Raw genomic sequence first — 20,349 nt, 5'->3', positions numbered from 1 at the left:
TGGTGGAGTGGTTTCAGCCCCGACGCAGTGGTTTCAGCACTGGTGGAGTGGTTTCAGCCCCGACGGAGTGGTTTTAGGCTTGATGGAGCGGTTTCAGCCCCGACGGAGTGGTTTTAGGCTTGATGGAGTGGTTTCAGCCCCCACGCAGTGGTTTCAGGCTTGGCGGAGTGATTTCAGCCCTGACAGAGTGGTTTTCGGCTCGGCGGAGTGGTTTCAGGTCCAACGCAGTGGTTTTCGGCTTGGCAGAGTGCTTTAGGCCCCCAAGGAGTGCTTTTGGCCCCGACGCAGTGGTTTCAGGCTTGGCGGAGTGATTTCAGCCCCAACACAGTGGTTTTCGGCTTGATGGGGTGGTTTTAGGCTTGACGGAGTGGTTTTAAGGTGAGCTGGGTGGTTTTCGGCCTGGCGGAGTGGTTTCAGCCCCGACGCAGTGGTTTTTGGCCTAACGCAGTGCTTTCAGCCCCGCCGGAGTGGTTTTCGGCTTTGCGGAGTGGTTTCAGCCCCGACGGAGTGGTTTTCGGCTTTGCGGAGTGGTTTCAGCCCCGGCGGAGTTGTTTTAGGCTCAGCAGAGTGGTTTTAGGCCTGATGCAGTGGTTTTCGTCTTGGCGGAGCAGTTTCAGCCCCGACGCAGTGGTTTTAGGCTTGGCGGAGTGGTTTCAGCCCCGACGGACTGGTTTTAGGCTCGGTGCAGTGGTTTTAATATCGGCGGAGTGTTTTTGGCCCTGGTGGAGTCCTTTTCGGCCTGACAGAGCAATTTCCACCCTGACGGAGTGGTTTTGGTCCTGGCACAGTGGTTTCAGCCCCAACGGAGTGGTTTTAGGCTCGGCGGAGTCGTTTCAGGCTTGGCGGAGTGGTTTCAGGCCCGACGCAGTGGTTTCAGCACTGGCGGAGTGGTTTCAGGTCCGACGCAGTGGTTTCAGCACTGGTGGAGTGGTTTCAGGTCTGACGCAGTGGTTTCAGCACTGGTGGAGTGGTTTCAGCCCCGACAGAGTGGTTTTAGGCTTGATGGAGCGGTTTCAGCCCCGACGCAGTGGTTTCAGGCTTGGCGGAGTGATTTCAGCCCCGACGGAGTGGTTTTAGGCTTGATGGAGCGGTTTCAGCCCCGACGGAGTGGTTTTAGGCTCGGCGGAGTGGTTTCGGCCCCAATGGAGTGCTTTTGGCCCCGACGGAGTGGTTTCAGGCTTGGCGGAGTGATTTCACCTCCGACGCAGTGGTTTGAGCTCCAACGCAGTAGTTTCAGGCTTGATGGAGTGGTTTCAAGGTCAGCCGAGTGCTTTTGGCCCTGGCGGAGTGGTTTCAGCCCCGACGCAGTGGTTTTCGGCCTGGCGGAGTGGTTTTAGCCCCGACGGAGTGGCTTTCGGCCTGGCGGAGTGGTTTCAGCTCCGACGGAGTGGCTTTCGGCCTGGCGGAGTGGTTTCAGCTCCGACGGAGTGGTTTTCGGCCTGGCGGAGTGGTTTCAGCTCCGTCGGAGTGGTTTTCGGCTCGGCGGAGTGGTTTCAGCCCCGACGCAGTGGTTTTCGGCCTGGCGGAGTGGTTTCAGCCCCGACGCAGTGGTTTTCGGCTCGGCGGAGTGGTTTCAGCCCCGACGCAGTGGTTTTCGGCCTGGAGGAGTGGTTTCAGCTCCGACGGAGTGGTTTTCGGCCTGGCGGAGTGGTTTCAGCCCCGGTGCAGTGGTTTTAGGCTCGGCGGAGTGGTTTCAGCAACCACGGAGTGGCTTCTGCCCTGACGCAGTGGTTTCAGGCTCGGCGGAGTGGTTTAGAGCCTGACGTAGCAGTTTCAGCCCCGACACAGTGCTTTTAGGCTTGATGGAGTGGTTTTAAGGTCAGATGAGTGGTTTTGGCCCTGGCGGAGTGGTTTCAGCCCCGACGCAGTGGTTTCAGGCTTGGCGGCGTGGTTTTGGCCCCGACGGAGTTGTTTTGGGCCTGACGCAGTAGTTTCAGCCCCGACGGAGTGGTTTTGGCCCTGGTGGAGTGGTTTCATCCCCGACGCAGTGCTTTTAGGCTTGGTGGAGTGGTTTCAGCCCCGACGGAGAGGTTTTAGGCTCGGCGGAGTGGTTCCAGCCCTGACGGAATGGTTTTAATGTCAGCGGTGTGGTTTTGGCCCTGGCGGAGTGGTTTTCCACCTGATGCAGTGGTTTTAGGCTCGGCGGAGTGGTTTCAGCCCCGACGCAGTGGTTTCAGGCTTGGCGCAGTGGTTTTAATGTCGGCGGAGTGGTTTTAGCCGTGGTGGAACGCTTTCAGCCCCGATTGAGTGGTTTTGGCCCTGGTGGAGTGCTTTTTGGCCTGACGCAGTGCTTTTAGCCTTGGTGGAGTGGTTTCAACCCCGACGCAGTGCTTTTAGGCTTGGCGCAGTGGTTTTAATGTCAGCGGAGTGGTTTTAGGCTCGGCGGAGTGGTTTCAGCCCTGACGCACTGCTTTTAGGCTCGGCGGAGTGGTTTCAGCCCCAACGCAGTGGTTTTCGCCTCGGTGGAGTGGTTTTAGGCTTGGCAGAGTGGTTTCAGCCCCGACGCACTGCTTTTAGGCTCGGCGGAGGGGTTTTCCACCTGACGCAGTGGTTTTAGGCTTGGCGGAGTGGTTTCAGCCCTGACGCACTGCTTTTAGGCTCGGCGGAGTGGTTTCAGCCCCGACGGAGTGGTTTTTGCCCCGGCGAAGTGGTTTTAGGCTTGGCAGAGTGGTTTTGCCCCTGGCGGAGTGGTTTCAGCCCTGACGCACTGCTTTTAGGCTTGATGGAGTGGTTTTAGGCTTGGCAGAGTGGTTTCAGCACTGGTGGAGTGTTTTCAGCCCCGACGCACTGCTTTTAGGCTTGATGGAGTGGTTTTAGGCTCGGCGGAGTGGTTTCAGCAACCACGGAGTGGCTTCTGCCCTGACGCAGTGGGTTCAGGCTCGGCGGAGTGGTTTTCAGCCTGACGGAGCAGTTTCTGCCCCGACGCAGTGCTTTTAGGCTTGATGGAGCGTTTTTAAGGTCAGACGAGTGGTTTTGGCCCTGGCGGAGTGGTTTCAGGCTTGGCGGAGTGATTTCAGCCCCAACACAGTGGTTTTCGGCTTGATGGGGTGGTTTTAGGCTTGACGGAGTGGTTTTAAGGTGAGCTGGGTGGTTTTCGGCCTGGCGGAGTGGTTTCAGCCCCGACGCAGTGGTTTTTGGCCTAACGCAGTGCTTTCAGCCCCGCCGGAGTGGTTTTCGGCTTTGCGGAGTGGTTTCAGCCCCGACGGAGTGGTTTTCGGCTTTGCGGAGTGGTTTCAGCCCCGGCGGAGTTGTTTTAGGCTCAGCAGAGTGGTTTTAGGCCTGATGCAGTGGTTTTCGTCTTGGCGGAGCAGTTTCAGCCCCGACGCAGTGGTTTTAGGCTCGGCGGAGTGGTTTCAGCCCCGACGGACTGGTTTTAGGCTCGGTGCAGTGGTTTTAATATCGGCGGAGTGTTTTTGGCCCTGGTGGAGTCCTTTTCGGCCTGACAGAGCAATTTCCACCCTGACGGAGTGGTTTTGGTCCTGGCACAGTGGTTTCAGCCCCAACGGAGTGGTTTTAGGCTCGGCGGAGTCGTTTCAGGCTTGGCGGAGTGGTTTCAGGCCCGACGCAGTGGTTTCAGCACTGGTGGAGTGGTTTCAGGTCTGACGCAGTGGTTTCAGGCTTGGCGGAGTCGTTTCAGGTCCGACGCAGTGGTTTCAGCACTGGCGGAGTGGTTTCAGGTCTGACGCAGTGGTTTCAGCACTGGTGGAGTGGTTTCAGCCCCGACGCAGTGGTTTCAGCACTGGTGGAGTGGTTTCAGCCCCGACGGAGTGGTTTTAGGCTTGATGGAGCGGTTTCAGCCCCGACGGAGTGGTTTTAGGCTTGATGGAGTGGTTTCAGCCCCCACGCAGTGGTTTTAGGCTTGATGGAGCGGTTTCAGCCCCGACGGAGTGGTTTTAGGCTTGATGGAGTGGTTTCAGCCCCCACGCAGTGGTTTTAGGCTTGATGGAGCGGTTTCAGCCCCGACGGAGTGGTTTTAGGCTCGGCGGAGTGGTTTCGGCCCCAATGGAGTGGTTTTGGCCCCGACGGAGTGGTTTCAGGCTTGGCGGAGTGATTTCACCTCCGACGCAGTGGTCTGAGCTCCAACGCAGTAGTTTCAGGCTTGATGGAGTGGTTTCAAGGTCAGCCGAGTGCTTTTGGCCCTGGCGGAGTGGTTTCAGCCCCGACGCACTGGTTTCAGGCTTGGCGCAGTGGTTTCAGCACTGGTGGAGTGGTTTTGGCCCTGACGGAGTTGTTTTGCGCCTGACGCACTAGTTTCAGCCCCGACGGAGTGGTTTTAGGCTCGGCGGAGTGGTTTTAGCCCCGACGGAGTGGCTTTCGGCCTGGCGGAGTGGTTTCAGCTCCGACGGAGTGGTTTTCGGCCTGGCGGAGTGGTTTCAGCCCCGTCGGAGTGGTTTTCGGCCTGGCGGAGTGGTTTCAGCTCCGTCGGAGTGGTTTTCGGCCTGGCGGAGTGGTTTCAGCTCCGTCGGAGTGGTTTTCGGCCTGGCGGAGTGGTTTCAGCTCCGTCGGAGTGGTTTTCGGCCTGGCGGAGTGGTTTCAGCTCCGTCGGAGTGGTTTTCGGCCTGGCGGAGTGGTTTCAGCTCCGTCGGAGTGGTTTTCGGCTCGGCGGAGTGGTTTCAGCCCCGACGCAGTGGTTTTCGGCTCGGCGGAGTGGTTTCAGCCCCGACGCAGTGGCTTCTGCCCTGACGCAGTGGTTTCAGGCTCGGCGGAGTGGTTTAGAGCCTGACGTAGCAGTTTCTGCCCCGACGCAGTGCTTTTAGGCTTGATGGAGTGGTTTTAAGGTCAGATGAGTGGTTTTGGCCCTGGCGGAGTGGTTTCAGCCCCGACGCAGTGGTTTCAGGCTTGGCGGCGTGGTTTTGGCCCCGACGGAGTTGTTTTGGGCCTGACGCAGTAGTTTCAGCCCCGACGGAGTGGTTTTGGCCCTGGTGGAGTGGTTTCATCCCCGACGCAGTGCTTTTAGGCTTGGTGGAGTGGTTTCAGCCCCGACGGAGAGGTTTTAGGCTCGGCGGAGTGGTTCCAGCCCTGACGGAATGGTTTTAATGTCAGCGGTGTGGTTTTGGCCCTGGCGGAGTGGTTTTCCACCTGATGCAGTGGTTTTAGGCTCGGCGGAGTGGTTTCAGCCCCGACGCAGTGGTTTCAGGCTTGGCGCAGTGGTTTTAATGTCGGCGGAGTGGTTTTAGCCGTGGTGGAACGCTTTCAGCCCCGATTGAGTGGTTTTGGCCCTGGTGGAGTGCTTTTTGGCCTGACGCAGTGCTTTTAGCCTTGGTGGAGTGGTTTCAACCCCGACGCACTGCTTTTAGGCTTGGCGCAGTGGTTTTAATGTCAGCGGAGTGGTTTTAGGCTCGGCGGAGTGGTTTCAGCCCTGACGCACTGCTTTTAGGCTCGGCGGAGTGGTTTCAGCCCCAACGCAGTGGTTTTCGCCTCGGTGGAGTGGTTTTAGGCTTGGCAGAGTGGTTTCAGCCCCGACGCACTGCTTTTAGGCTCGGCGGAGGGGTTTTCCACCTGACGCAGTGGTTTTAGGCTTGGCGGAGTGGTTTCAGCCCTGACGCACTGCTTTTAGGCTCGGCGGAGTGGTTTCAGCCCCGACGGAGTGGTTTTTGCCCCGGCGAAGTGGTTTTAGGCTTGGCAGAGTGGTTTTGCCCCTGGCGGAGTGGTTTCAGCCCTGACGCACTGCTTTTAGGCTTGATGGAGTGGTTTTAGGCTTGGCAGAGTGGTTTCAGCACTGGTGGAGTGTTTTCAGCCCCGACGCACTGCTTTTAGGCTTGATGGAGTGGTTTTAGGCTCGGCGGAGTGGTTTCAGCAACCACGGAGTGGCTTCTGCCCTGACGCAGTGGGTTCAGGCTCGGCGGAGTGGTTTTCAGCCTGACGGAGCAGTTTCTGCCCCGACGCAGTGCTTTTAGGCTTGATGGAGCGTTTTTAAGGTCAGACGAGTGGTTTTGGCCCTGGCGGAGTGGTTTCAGGCTTGGCGGAGTGATTTCAGCCCCAACACAGTGGTTTTCGGCTTGATGGGGTGGTTTTAGGCTTGACGGAGTGGTTTTAAGGTGAGCTGGGTGGTTTTCGGCCTGGCGGAGTGGTTTCAGCCCCGACGCAGTGGTTTTTGGCCTAACGCAGTGCTTTCAGCCCCGACGCAGTGGTTTTCGGCTTTGCGGAGTGGTTTCAGCCCCGACGGAGTGGTTTTCGGCTTTGCGGAGTGGTTTCAGCCCCGGCGGAGTTGTTTTAGGCTCAGCAGAGTGGTTTTAGGCCTGATGCAGTGGTTTTCGTCTTGGCGGAGCAGTTTCAGCCCCGACGCAGTGGTTTTAGGCTCGGCGGAGTGGTTTCAGCCCCGACGGACTGGTTTTAGGCTCGGTGCAGTGGTTTTAATATCGGCGGAGTGTTTTTGGCCCTGGTGGAGTCCTTTTCGGCCTGACAGAGCAATTTCCACCCTGACGGAGTGGTTTTGGTCCTGGCACAGTGGTTTCAGCCCCAACGGAGTGGTTTTAGGCTCGGCGGAGTCGTTTCAGGCTTGGCGGAGTGGTTTCAGGCCCGACGCAGTGGTTTCAGCACTGGTGGAGTGGTTTCAGGTCTGACGCAGTGGTTTCAGGCTTGGCGGAGTCGTTTCAGGTCCGACGCAGTGGTTTCAGCACTGGCGGAGTGGTTTCAGGTCTGACGCAGTGGTTTCAGCACTGGTGGAGTGGTTTCAGCCCCGACGCAGTGGTTTCAGCACTGGTGGAGTGGTTTCAGCCCCGACGGAGTGGTTTTAGGCTTGATGGAGCGGTTTCAGCCCCGACGGAGTGGTTTTAGGCTTGATGGAGTGGTTTCAGCCCCCACGCAGTAGTTTCAGGCTTGGCGGAGTGATTTCAGCCCTGACAGAGTGGTTTTCGGCTCGGCGGAGTGGTTTCAGGTCCAACGCAGTGGTTTTCGGCTTGGCAGAGTGCTTTAGGCCCCCAAGGAGTGCTTTTGGCCCCGACGCAGTGGTTTCAGGCTTGGCGGAGTGATTTCAGCCCCAACACAGTGGTTTTCGGCTTGATGGGGTGGTTTTAGGCTTGACGGAGTGGTTTTAAGGTGAGCTGGGTGGTTTTCGGCCTGGCGGAGTGGTTTCAGCCCCGACGCAGTGGTTTTTGGCCTAACGCAGTGCTTTCAGCCCCGCCGGAGTGGTTTTCGGCTTTGCGGAGTGGTTTCAGCCCCGACGGAGTGGTTTTCGGCTTTGCGGAGTGGTTTCAGCCCCGGCGGAGTTGTTTTAGGCTCAGCAGAGTGGTTTTAGGCCTGATGCAGTGGTTTTCGTCTTGGCGGAGCAGTTTCAGCCCCGACGCAGTGGTTTTAGGCTCGGCGGAGTGGTTTCAGCCCCGACGGACTGGTTTTAGGCTCGGTGCAGTGGTTTTAATATCGGCGGAGTGTTTTTGGCCCTGGTGGAGTCCTTTTCGGCCTGACAGAGCAATTTCCACCCTGACGGAGTGGTTTTGGTCCTGGCACAGTGGTTTCAGCCCCAACGGAGTGGTTTTAGGCTCGGCGGAGTCGTTTCAGGCTTGGCGGAGTGGTTTCAGGCCCGACGCAGTGGTTTCAGCACTGGTGGAGTGGTTTCAGGTCTGACGCAGTGGTTTCAGGCTTGGCGGAGTCGTTTCAGGTCCGACGCAGTGGTTTCAGCACTGGCGGAGTGGTTTCAGGTCTGACGCAGTGGTTTCAGCACTGGTGGAGTGGTTTCAGCCCCGACGCAGTGGTTTCAGCACTGGTGGAGTGGTTTCAGCCCCGACGGAGTGGTTTTAGGCTTGATGGAGCGGTTTCAGCCCCGACGGAGTGGTTTTAGGCTTGATGGAGTGGTTTCAGCCCCCACGCAGTGGTTTTAGGCTTGATGGAGCGGTTTCAGCCCCGACGGAGTGGTTTTAGGCTTGATGGAGTGGTTTCAGCCCCCACGCAGTGGTTTTAGGCTTGATGGAGCGGTTTCAGCCCCGACGGAGTGGTTTTAGGCTCGGCGGAGTGGTTTCGGCCCCAATGGAGTGGTTTTGGCCCCGACGGAGTGGTTTCAGGCTTGGCGGAGTGATTTCACCTCCGACGCAGTGGTCTGAGCTCCAACGCAGTAGTTTCAGGCTTGATGGAGTGGTTTCAAGGTCAGCCGAGTGCTTTTGGCCCTGGCGGAGTGGTTTCAGCCCCGACGCACTGGTTTCAGGCTTGGCGCAGTGGTTTCAGCACTGGTGGAGTGGTTTTGGCCCTGACGGAGTTGTTTTGCGCCTGACGCACTAGTTTCAGCCCCGACGGAGTGGTTTTAGGCTCGGCGGAGTGGTTTTAGCCCCGACGGAGTGGCTTTCGGCCTGGCGGAGTGGTTTCAGCTCCGACGGAGTGGTTTTCGGCCTGGCGGAGTGGTTTCAGCTCCGTCGGAGTGGTTTTCGGCCTGGCGGAGTGGTTTCAGCTCCGTCGGAGTGGTTTTCGGCTCGGCGGAGTGGTTTCAGCCCCGACGCAGTGGTTTTCGGCTCGGCGGAGTGGTTTCAGCCCCGACGCAGTGGTTTTCGGCCTGGCGGAGTGGTTTCAGCTCCGACAGAGTGGTTTTCGGCCTGGCGGAGTGGTTTCAGCCCCGGTGCAGTGGTTTTAGGCTCGGCGGAGTGGTTTCAGCAACCACGGAGTGGCTTCTGCCCTGACGCAGTGGTTTCAGGCTCGGCGGAGTGGTTTTCAGCCTGACGTAGCAGTTTCAGCCCCGACACAGTGCTTTTAGGCTTGATGGAGTGGTTTTAAGGTCAGATGAGTGGTTTTGGCCCTGGCGGAGTGGTTTCAGCCCCGACGCAGTGGTTTCAGGCTTGGCGGCGTGGTTTTGGCCCCGACGGAGTTGTTTTGGGCCTGACGCAGTAGTTTCAGCCCCGACGGAGTGGTTTTGGCCCTGGTGGAGTGGTTTCATCCCCGACGCAGTGCTTTTAGGCTTGGTGGAGTGGTTTCAGCCCCGACGGAGAGGTTTTAGGCTCGGCGGAGTGGTTCCAGCCCTGACGGAATGGTTTTAATGTCAGCGGTGTGGTTTTGGCCCTGGCGGAGTGGTTTTCCACCTGATGCAGTGGTTTTAGGCTCGGCGGAGTGGTTTCAGCCCCGACGCAGTGGTTTCAGGCTTGGCGCAGTGGTTTTAATGTCGGCGGAGTGGTTTTAGCCGTGGTGGAACGCTTTCAGCCCCGATTGAGTGGTTTTGGCCCTGGTGGAGTGCTTTTTGGCCTGACGCAGTGCTTTTAGCCTTGGTGGAGTGGTTTCAACCCCGACGCACTGCTTTTAGGCTTGGCGCAGTGGTTTTAATGTCAGCGGAGTGGTTTTAGGCTCGGCGGAGTGGTTTCAGCCCTGACGCACTGCTTTTAGGCTCGGCGGAGTGGTTTCAGCCCCAACGCAGTGGTTTTCGCCTCGGTGGAGTGGTTTTCGGCTTGGCAGAGTGGTTTCAGCCCCGACGCACTGCTTTTAGGCTCGGCGGAGGGGTTTTCCACCTGACGCAGTGGTTTTAGGCTTGGCGGAGTGGTTTCAGCCCTGACGCACTGCTTTTAGGCTCGGCGGAGTGGTTTCAGCCCCGACGGAGTGGTTTTTGCCCCGGCGAAGTGGTTTTAGGCTTGGCAGAGTGGTTTTGCCCCTGGCGGAGTGGTTTCAGCCCTGACGCACTGCTTTTAGGCTTGATGGAGTGGTTTTAGGCTCGGCGGAGTGGTTTCAGCCCCGGCGGAGTGTTTTCAGCCCCGACGCACTGCTTTTAGGCTTGATGGAGTGGTTTTAGGCTCGGCGGAGTGGTTTCAGCAACCACGGAGTGGCTTCTGCCCTGACGCAGTGGGTTCAGGCTCGGCGGAGTGGTTTTCAGCCTGACGGAGCAGTTTCTGCCCCGACGCAGTGCTTTTAGGCTTGATGGAGCCTTTTTAAGGTCAGACGAGTGGTTTTGGCCCTGGCGGAGTGGTTTCAAGCTTGGCGGAGTGATTTCAGCCCCAACACAGTGGTTTTCGGCTTGATGGGGTGGTTTTAGGCTTGACGGAGTGGTTTTAAGGTGAGCTGGGTGGTTTTCGGCCTGGCGGAGTGGTTTCAGCCCCGACGCAGTGGTTTTTGGCCTAACGCAGTGCTTTCAGCCCCGCCGGAGTGGTTTTCGGCTTTGCGGAGTGGTTTCAGCCCCGACGGAGTGGTTTTCGGCTTTGCGGAGTGGTTTCAGCCCCGGCGGAGTTGTTTTAGGCTCAGCAGAGTGGTTTTAGGCCTGATGCAGTGGTTTTCGTCTTGGCGGAGCAGTTTCAGCCCCGACGCAGTGGTTTTAGGCTCGGCGGAGTGGTTTCAGCCCCGACGGACTGGTTTTAGGCTCGGTGCAGTGGTTTTAATATCGGCGGAGTGTTTTTGGCCCTGGTGGAGTCCTTTTCGGCCTGACAGAGCAATTTCCACCCTGACGGAGTGGTTTTGGTCCTGGCACAGTGGTTTCAGCCCCAACGGAGTGGTTTTAGGCTCGGCGGAGTCGTTTCAGGCTTGGCGGAGTGGTTTCAGGCCCGACGCAGTGGTTTCAGCACTGGTGGAGTGGTTTCAGGTCTGACGCAGTGGTTTCAGGCTTGGCGGAGTCGTTTCAGGTCCGACGCAGTGGTTTCAGCACTGGCGGAGTGGTTTCAGGTCTGACGCAGTGGTTTCAGCACTGGTGGAGTGGTTTCAGCCCCGACGCAGTGGTTTCAGCACTGGTGGAGTGGTTTCAGCCCCGACGGAGTGGTTTTAGGCTTGATGGAGCGGTTTCAGCCCCGACGGAGTGGTTTTAGGCTTGATGGAGTGGTTTCAGCCCCCACGCAGTAGTTTCAGGCTTGGCGGAGTGATTTCAGCCCTGACAGAGTGGTTTTCGGCTCGGCGGAGTGGTTTCAGGTCCAACGCAGTGGTTTTCGGCTTGGCAGAGTGCTTTAGGCCCCCAAGGAGTGCTTTTGGCCCCGACGCAGTGGTTTCAGGCTTGGCGGAGTGATTTCAGCCCCAACACAGTGGTTTTCGGCTTGATGGGGTGGTTTTAGGCTTGACGGAGTGGTTTTAAGGTGAGCTGGGTGGTTTTCGGCCTGGCGGAGTGGTTTCAGCCCCGACGCAGTGGTTTTTGGCCTAACGCAGTGCTTTCAGCCCCGCCGGAGTGGTTTTCGGCTTTGCGGAGTGGTTTCAGCCCCGACGGAGTGGTTTTCGGCTTTGCGGAGTGGTTTCAGCCCCGGCGGAGTTGTTTTAGGCTCAGCAGAGTGGTTTTAGGCCTGATGCAGTGGTTTTCGTCTTGGCGGAGCAGTTTCAGCCCCGACGCAGTGGTTTTAGGCTCGGCGGAGTGGTTTCAGCCCCGACGGACTGGTTTTAGGCTCGGTGCAGTGGTTTTAATATCGGCGGAGTGTTTTTGGCCCTGGTGGAGTCCTTTTCGGCCTGACAGAGCAATTTCCACCCTGACGGAGTGGTTTTGGTCCTGGCACAGTGGTTTCAGCCCCAACGGAGTGGTTTTAGGCTCGGCGGAGTCGTTTCAGGCTTGGCGGAGTGGTTTCAGGCCCGACGCAGTGGTTTCAGCACTGGTGGAGTGGTTTCAGGTCTGACGCAGTGGTTTCAGGCTTGGCGGAGTCGTTTCAGGTCCGACGCAGTGGTTTCAGCACTGGCGGAGTGGTTTCAGGTCTGACGCAGTGGTTTCAGCACTGGTGGAGTGGTTTCAGCCCCGACGCAGTGGTTTCAGCACTGGTGGAGTGGTTTCAGCCCCGACGGAGTGGTTTTAGGCTTGATGGAGCGGTTTCAGCCCCGACGGAGTGGTTTTAGGCTTGATGGAGTGGTTTCAGCCCCCACGCAGTGGTTTTAGGCTTGATGGAGCGGTTTCAGCCCCGACGGAGTGGTTTTAGGCTTGATGGAGTGGTTTCAGCCCCCACGCAGTGGTTTTAGGCTTGATGGAGCGGTTTCAGCCCCGACGGAGTGGTTTTAGGCTCGGCGGAGTGGTTTCGGCCCCAATGGAGTGCTTTTGGCCCCGACGGAGTGGTTTCAGGCTTGGCGGAGTGATTTCACCTCCGACGCAGTGGTCTGAGCTCCAACGCAGTAGTTTCAGGCTTGATGGAGTGGTTTCAAGGTCAGCCGAGTGCTTTTGGCCCTGGCGGAGTGGTTTCAGCCCCGACGCACTGGTTTCAGGCTTGGCGCAGTGGTTTCAGCACTGGTGGAGTGGTTTTGGCCCTGACGGAGTTGTTTTGCGCCTGACGCACTAGTTTCAGCCCCGACGGAGTGGTTTTAGGCTCGGCGGAGTGGTTTTAGCCCCGACGGAGTGGCTTTCGGCCTGGCGGAGTGGTTTCAGCTCCGACGGAGTGGTTTTCGGCCTGGCGGAGTGGTTTCAGCTCCGTCGGAGTGGTTTTCGGCCTGGCGGAGTGGTTTCAGCTCCGTCGGAGTGGTTTTCGGCTCGGCGGAGTGGTTTCAGCCCCGACGCAGTGGTTTTCGGCTCGGCGGAGTGGTTTCAGCCCCGACGCAGTGGTTTTCGGCCTGGCGGAGTGGTTTCAGCTCCGACAGAGTGGTTTTCGGCCTGGCGGAGTGGTTTCAGCCCCGGTGCAGTGGTTTTAGGCTCGGCGGAGTGGTTTCAGCAACCACGGAGTGGCTTCTGCCCTGACGCAGTGGTTTCAGGCTCGGCGGAGTGGTTTAGAGCCTGACGTAGCAGTTTCAGCCCCGACACAGTGCTTTTAGGCTTGATGGAGTGGTTTTAAGGTCAGATGAGTGGTTTTGGCCCTGGCGGAGTGGTTTCAGCCCCGACGCAGTGGTTTCAGGCTTGGCGGCGTGGTTTTGGCCCCGACGGAGTTGTTTTGGGCCTGACGCAGTAGTTTCAGCCCCGACGCAGTGGTTTTGGCCCTGGTGGAGTGGTTTCATCCCCGACGCAGTGCTTTTAGGCTTGGTGGAGTGGTTTCAGCCCCGACGGAGAGGTTTTAGGCTCGGCGGAGTGGTTCCAGCCCTGACGGAATGGTTTTAATGTCAGCGGTGTGGTTTTGGCCCTGGCGGAGTGGTTTTCCACCTGATGCAGTGGTTTTAGGCTCGGCGGAGTGGTTTCAGCCCCGACGCAGTGGTTTCAGGCTTGGCGCAGTGGTTTTAATGTCGGCGGAGTGGTTTTAGCCGTGGTGGAACGCTTTCAGCCCCGATTGAGTGGTTTTGGCCCTGGTGGAGTGCTTTTTGGCCTGACGCAGTGCTTTTAGGCTTGGTGGAGTGGTTTCAACCCCGACGCACTGCTTTTAGGCTTGGCGCAGTGGTTTTAATGTCAGCGGAGTGGTTTTAGGCTCGGCGGAGTGGTTTCAGCCCTGACGCACTGCTTTTAGGCTCGGCGGAGTGGTTTCAGCCCCAACGCAGTGGTTTTCGCCTCGGTGGAGTGGTTTTCGGCTTGGCAGAGTGGTTTCAGCCCCGACGCACTGCTTTTAGGCTCGGCGGAGGGGTTTTCCACCTGACGCAGTGGTTTTAGGCTTGGCGGAGTGGTTTCAGCCCTGACGCACTGCTTTTAGGCTCGGCGGAGTGGTTTCAGCCCCGACGGAGTGGTTTTTGCCCCGGCGAAGTGGTTTTAGGCTTGGCAGAGTGGTTTTGCCCCTGGCGGAGTGGTTTCAGCCCTGACGCACTGCTTTTAGGCTTGATGGAGTGGTTTTAGGCTCGGCGGAGTGGTTTCAGCACTGGTGGAGTGTTTTCAGCCCCGACGCACTGCTTTTAGGCTTGATGGAGTGGTTTTAGGCTCGGCGGAGTGGTTTCAGCAACCACGGAGTGGCTTCTGCCCTGACGCAGTGGGTTCAGGCTCGGCGGAGTGGTTTTCAGCCTGACGGAGCAGTTTCTGCCCCGACGCAGTGCTTTTAGGCTTGATGGAGCCTTTTTAAGGTCAGACGAGTGGTTTTGGCCCTGGCGGAGTGGTTTCAAGCTTGGCGGAGTGATTTCAGCCCCAACACAGTGGTTTTCGGCTTGATGGGGTGGTTTTAGGCTTGACGGAGTGGTTTTAAGGTGAGCTGGGTGGTTTTCGGCCTGGCGGAGTGGTTTCAGCCCCGACGCAGTGGTTTTTGGCCTAACGCAGTGCTTTCAGCCCCGCCGGAGTGGTTTTCGGCTTTGCGGAGTGGTTTCAGCCCCGACGGAGTGGTTTTCGGCTTTGCGGAGTGGTTTCAGCCCCGGCGGAGTTGTTTTAGGCTCAGCAGAGTGGTTTTAGGCCTGATGCAGTGGTTTTCGTCTTGGCGGAGCAGTTTCAGCCCCGACGCAGTGGTTTTAGGCTCGGCGGAGTGGTTTCAGCCCCGACGGACTGGTTTTAGGCTCGGTGCAGTGGTTTTAATATCGGCGGAGTGTTTTTGGCCCTGGTGGAGTCCTTTTCGGCCTGACAGAGCAATTTCCACCCTGACGGAGTGGTTTTGGTCCTGGCACAGTGGTTTCAGCCCCAACGGAGTGGTTTTAGGCTCGGCGGAGTCGTTTCAGGCTTGGCGGAGTGGTTTCAGGCCCGACGCAGTGGTTTCAGCACTGGTGGAGTGGTTTCAGGTCTGACGCAGTGGTTTCAGGCTTGGCGGAGTCGTTTCAGGTCCGACGCAGTGGTTTCAGCACTGGCGGAGTGGTTTCAGGTCTGACGCAGTGGTTTCAGCACTGGTGGAGTGGTTTCAGCCCCGACGCAGTGGTTTCAGCACTGGTGGAGTGGTTTCAGCCCCGACGGAGTGGTTTTAGGCTTGATGGAGCGGTTTCAGCCCCGACGGAGTGGTTTTAGGCTTGATGGAGTGGTTTCAGCCCCCACGCAGTAGTTTCAGGCTTGGCGGAGTGATTTCAGCCCTGACAGAGTGGTTTTCGGCTCGGCGGAGTGGTTTCAGGTCCAACGCAGTGGTTTTCGGCTTGGCAGAGTGCTTTAGGCCCCCAAGGAGTGCTTTTGGCCCCGACGCAGTGGTTTCAGGCTTGGCGGAGTGATTTCAGCCCCAACACAGTGGTTTTCGGCTTGATGGGGTGGTTTTAGGCTTGACGGAGTGGTTTTAAGGTGAGCTGGGTGGTTTTCGGCCTGGCGGAGTGGTTTCAGCCCCGACGCAGTGGTTTTTGGCCTAACGCAGTGCTTTCAGCCCCGCCGGAGTGGTTTTCGGCTTTGCGGAGTGGTTTCAGCCCCGACGGAGTGGTTTTCGGCTTTGCGGAGTGGTTTCAGCCCCGGCGGAGTTGTTTTAGGCTCAGCAGAGTGGTTTTAGGCCTGATGCAGTGGTTTTCGTCTTGGCGGAGCAGTTTCAGCCCCGACGCAGTGGTTTTAGGCTCGGCGGAGTGGTTTCAGCCCCGACGGACTGGTTTTAGGCTCGGTGCAGTGGTTTTAATATCGGCGGAGTGTTTTTGGCCCTGGTGGAGTCCTTTTCGGCCTGACAGAGCTATTTCCACCCTGACGGAGTGGTTTTGGTCCTGGCACAGTGGTTTCAGCCCCAACGGAGTGGTTTTAGGCTCGGCGGAGTCGTTTCAGGCTTGGCGGAGTGGTTTCAGGCCCGACGCAGTGGTTTCAGCACTGGTGGAGTGGTTTCAGGTCTGACGCAGTGGTTTCAGGCTTGGCGGAGTCGTTTCAGGTCCGACGCAGTGGTTTCAGCACTGGCGGAGTGGTTTCAGGTCTGACGCAGTGGTTTCAGCACTGGTGGAGTGGTTTCAGCCCCGACGCAGTGGTTTCAGCACTGGTGGAGTGGTTTCAGCCCCGACGGAGTGGTTTTAGGCTTGATGGAGCGGTTTCAGCCCCGACGGAGTGGTTTTAGGCTTGATGGAGTGGTTTCAGCCCCCACGCAGTGGTTTTAGGCTTGATGGAGCGGTTTCAGCCCCGACGGAGTGGTTTTAGGCTTGATGGAGTGGTTTCAGCCCCCACGCAGTGGTTTTAGGCTTGATGGAGCGGTTTCAGCCCCGACGGAGTGGTTTTAGGCTCGGCGGAGTGGTTTCGGCCCCAATGGAGTGGTTTTGGCCCCGACGGAGTGGTTTCAGGCTCGGCGGAGTGATTTCACCTCCGACGCAGTGGTCTGAGCTCCAACGCAGTAGTTTCAGGCTTGATGGAGTGGTTTCAAGGTCAGCCGAGTGCTTTTGGCCCTGGCGGAGTGGTTTCAGCCCCGACGCACTGGTTTCAGGCTTGGCGCAGTGGTTTCAGCACTGGTGGAGTGGTTTTGGCCCTGACGGAGTTGTTTTGCGCCTGACGCACTAGTTTCAGCCCCGACGGAGTGGTTTTAGGCTCGGCGGAGTGGTTTTAGCCCCGACGGAGTGGCTTTCGGCCTGGCGGAGTGGTTTCAGCTCCGACGGAGTGGTTTTCGGCCTGGCGGAGTGGTTTCAGCCCCGTCGGAGTGGTTTTCGGCCTGGCGGAGTGGTTTCAGCTCCGTCGGAGTGGTTTTCGGCCTGGCGGAGTGGTTTCAGCTCCGTCGGAGTGGTTTTCGGCCTGGCGGAGTGGTTTCAGCTCCGTCGGAGTGGTTTTCGGCCTGGCGGAGTGGTTTCAGCTCCGTCGGAGTGGTTTTCGGCCTGGCGGAGTGGTTTCAGCTCCGTCGGAGTGGTTTTCGGCCTGGCGGAGTGGTTTCAGCTCCGTCGGAGTGGTTTTCGGCCTGGCGGAGTGGTTTCAGCCCCGACGCAGTGGTTTTCGGCTCGGCGGAGTGGTTTCAGCCCCGACGCAGTGGTTTTCGGCTCGGCGGAGTGGTTTCAGCCCCGACGCAGTGGCTTCTGCCCTGACGCAGTGGTTTCAGGCTCGGCGGAGTGGTTTAGAGCCTGACGTAGCAGTTTCTGCCCCGACGCAGTGCTTTTAGGCTTGATGGAGTGGTTTTAAGGTCAGATGAGTGGTTTTGGCCCTGGCGGAGTGGTTTCAGCCCCGACGCAGTGGTTTCAGGCTTGGCGGCGTGGTTTTGGCCCCGACGGAGTTGTTTTGGGCCTGACGCAGTAGTTTCAGCCCCGACGCAGTGGTTTTGGCCCTGGTGGAGTGGTTTCATCCCCGACGCAGTGCTTTTAGGCTTGGTGGAGTGGTTTCAGCCCCGACGGAGAGGTTTTAGGCTCGGCGGAGTGGTTCCAGCCCTGACGGAATGGTTTTAATGTCAGCGGTGTGGTTTTGGCCCTGGCGGAGTGGTTTTCCACCTGATGCAGTGGTTTTAGGCTCGGCGGAGTGGTTTCAGCCCCGACGCAGTGGTTTCAGGCTTGGCGCAGTGGTTTTAATGTCGGCGGAGTGGTTTTAGCCGTGGTGGAACGCTTTCAGCCCCGATTGAGTGGTTTTGGCCCTGGTGGAGTGCTTTTTGGCCTGACGCAGTGCTTTTAGGCTTGGTGGAGTGGTTTCAACCCCGACGCAGTGCTTTTAGGCTTGGCGCAGTGGTTTTAATGTCAGCGGAGTGGTTTTAGGCTCGGCGGAGTGGTTTCAGCCCTGACGCACTGCTTTTAGGCTCGGCGGAGTGGTTTCAGCCCCAACGCAGTGGTTTTCGCCTCGGTGGAGTGGTTTTCGGCTTGGCAGAGTGGTTTCAGCCCCGACGCACTGCTTTTAGGCTCGGCGGAGGGGTTTTCCACCTGACGCAGTGGTTTTAGGCTTGGCGGAGTGGTTTCAGCCCTGACGCACTGCTTTTAGGCTCGGCGGAGTGGTTTCAGCCCCGACGGAGTGGTTTTTGCCCCGGCGAAGTGGTTTTAGGCTTGGCAGAGTGGTTTTGCCCCTGGCGGAGTGGTTTCAGCCCTGACGCACTGCTTTTAGGCTTGATGGAGTGGTTTTAGGCTTGGCAGAGTGGTTTCAGCACTGGTGGAGTGTTTTCAGCCCCGACGCACTGCTTTTAGGCTTGATGGAGTGGTTTTAGGCTCGGCGGAGTGGTTTCAGCAACCACGGAGTGGCTTCTGCCCTGACGCAGTGGGTTCAGGCTCGGCGGAGTGGTTTTCAGCCTGACGGAGCAGTTTCTGCCCCGACGCAGTGCTTTTAGGCTTGATGGAGCGTTTTTAAGGTCAGACGAGTGGTTTTGGCCCTGGCGGAGTGGTTTCAGGCTTGGCGGAGTGATTTCAGCCCCAACACAGTGGTTTTCGGCTTGATGGGGTGGTTTTAGGCTTGACGGAGTGGTTTTAAGGTGAGCTGGGTGGTTTTCGGCCTGGCGGAGTGGTTTCAGCCCCGACGCAGTGGTTTTTGGCCTAACGCAGTGCTTTCAGCCCCGACGCAGTGGTTTTCGGCTTTGCGGAGTGGTTTCAGCCCCGACGGAGTGGTTTTCGGCTTTGCGGAGTGGTTTCAGCCCCGGCGGAGTTGTTTTAGGCTCAGCAGAGTGGTTTTAGGCCTGATGCAGTGGTTTTCGTCTTGGCGGAGCAGTTTCAGCCCCGACGCAGTGGTTTTAGGCTCGGCGGAGTGGTTTCAGCCCCGACGGACTGGTTTTAGGCTCGGTGCAGTGGTTTTAATATCGGCGGAGTGTTTTTGGCCCTGGTGGAGTCCTTTTCGGCCTGACAGAGCTATTTCCACCCTGACGGAGTGGTTTTGGTCCTGGCACAGTGGTTTCAGCCCCAACGGAGTGGTTTTAGGCTCGGCGGAGTCGTTTCAGGCTTGGCGGAGTGGTTTCAGGCCCGACGCAGTGGTTTCAGCACTGGTGGAGTGGTTTCAGGTCTGACGCAGTGGTTTCAGGCTTGGCGGAGTCGTTTCAGGTCCGACGCAGTGGTTTCAGCACTGGCGGAGTGGTTTCAGGTCTGACGCAGTGGTTTCAGCACTGGTGGAGTGGTTTCAGCCCCGACGCAGTGGTTTCAGCACTGGTGGAGTGGTTTCAGCCCCGACGGAGTGGTTTTAGGCTTGATGGAGCGGTTTCAGCCCCGACGGAGTGGTTTTAGGCTTGATGGAGTGGTTTCAGCCCCCACGCAGTAGTTTCAGGCTTGGCGGAGTGATTTCAGCCCTGACAGAGTGGTTTTCGGCTCGGCGGAGTGGTTTCAGGTCCAACGCAGTGGTTTTCGGCTTGGCAGAGTGCTTTAGGCCCCCAAGGAGTGCTTTTGGCCCCGACGCAGTGGTTTCAGGCTTGGCGGAGTGATTTCAGCCCCAACACAGTGGTTTTCGGCTTGATGGGGTGGTTTTAGGCTTGACGGAGTGGTTTTAAGGTGAGCTGGGTGGTTTTCGGCCTGGCGGAGTGGTTTCAGCCCCGACGCAGTGGTTTTTGGCCTAACGCAGTGCTTTCAGCCCCGCCGGAGTGGTTTTCGGCTTTGCGGAGTGGTTTCAGCCCCGACGGAGTGGTTTTCGGCTTTGCGGAGTGGTTTCAGCCCCGGCGGAGTTGTTTTAGGCTCAGCAGAGTGGTTTTAGGCCTGATGCAGTGGTTTTCGTCTTGGCGGAGCAGTTTCAGCCCCGACGCAGTGGTTTTAGGCTCGGCAGAGTAGTTTCAGCCCCGGCGGAGTGGTTTCTGCCCCGACGCAGTGCTTTTAGGCTTGATGGAGCGTTTTTAAGGTCAGACGAGTGGTTTTGGCCCTGGCGGAGTGGTTTCAGCCCCGACGCACTGGTTTCAGGCTTGGCGCAGTGGTTTCAGCACTGGTGGAGTGGTTTTGGCCCTGACGGAGTTATTTTGGGCCTGACGCAGTAGTTTCAGCCCCAACGCAGTGGTTTTAGGCTTGATGGAGTGGTTTTCAGCCCCGACGCAGTCGTTTTGGCTCTGGCGGAGTGGTTTCAGCCCCAATGCAGTGCTTTTAGGCTCAGTGGAGTGGTTCTAGGCTCGGCGGAGTGGTTTCCCACCTGACGCAATGCTTTTAGGCTCGGCGGAGTGGTTTCAGCCCTGACGCACTGCTTTTAGGCTCGGTGGAGTGGTTTCAGCCCCGACGCAGTGGTTTTCGCCCCGACGGAGTGGTTTTGGCCCTGGCGGAGTGGTTTCAGCCCCGACGCACTGGTTTCAGGCTTGGCGCAGTGGTTTCAGCACTGGTGGAGTGGTTTTGGCCCTGACAGAGTTCTTTTGGGCCTGACGCACTAGTTTCAGCCCCGACGGAGTGGTTTTAGGCTCGGCGGAGTGGTTCCAGCCCCGACGCAGTGGTTTTAGGCTCGGCGGAGTGGTTCTAGCCCCGACGCAGTGGTTTTGGCCTCGGCGGAGTGGTTTCAGCCCCGACGCACTGGTTTTGGCCCTGGCGGAGTGGTTTCAGCCCCGATGCAGTGCTTTTAGGCTCGGCGGAGTGGTTTTAAGGTCAGACGAGTGGTTTTGGCCTCAGCGGAGTGGTTTCAAACCCGACACAGTGCTTTTCGGCTCGGCGGAGGGGTTTCAGCCCCGACACAGTGCTTTTCGGCTCGGCGGAGGGGTTTCAGCCCCGACACAGTGCTTTTCGGCTCGGCGGAGGGGTTTCAGCCCCGACACAGTGCTTTTCGGCTTCACGGAGGGGTTTCAGCCCCGACACAGTGCTTTTCGGCTTCACGGAGGGGTTTCAGCCCCGACACAGTGCTTTTTGGCTTCACGGAGGGGTTTCAGCCCCGACACAGTGCTTTTCGGCTTCACGGAGGGGTTTCAGCCCCGACACAGTGCTTTTCGGCTTCACGGAGGGGTTTCAGCCCCGACACAG

The sequence above is a fragment of the Struthio camelus genome, chromosome 5 (assembly GCF_040807025.1).
Source record: "Struthio camelus isolate bStrCam1 chromosome 5, bStrCam1.hap1, whole genome shotgun sequence".
Taxonomy (NCBI): domain Eukaryota; kingdom Metazoa; phylum Chordata; class Aves; order Struthioniformes; family Struthionidae; genus Struthio; species Struthio camelus.
The sequence above is the reverse complement of the archived record's forward strand: the minus strand, read 5'-3'. Positions refer to the sequence as shown.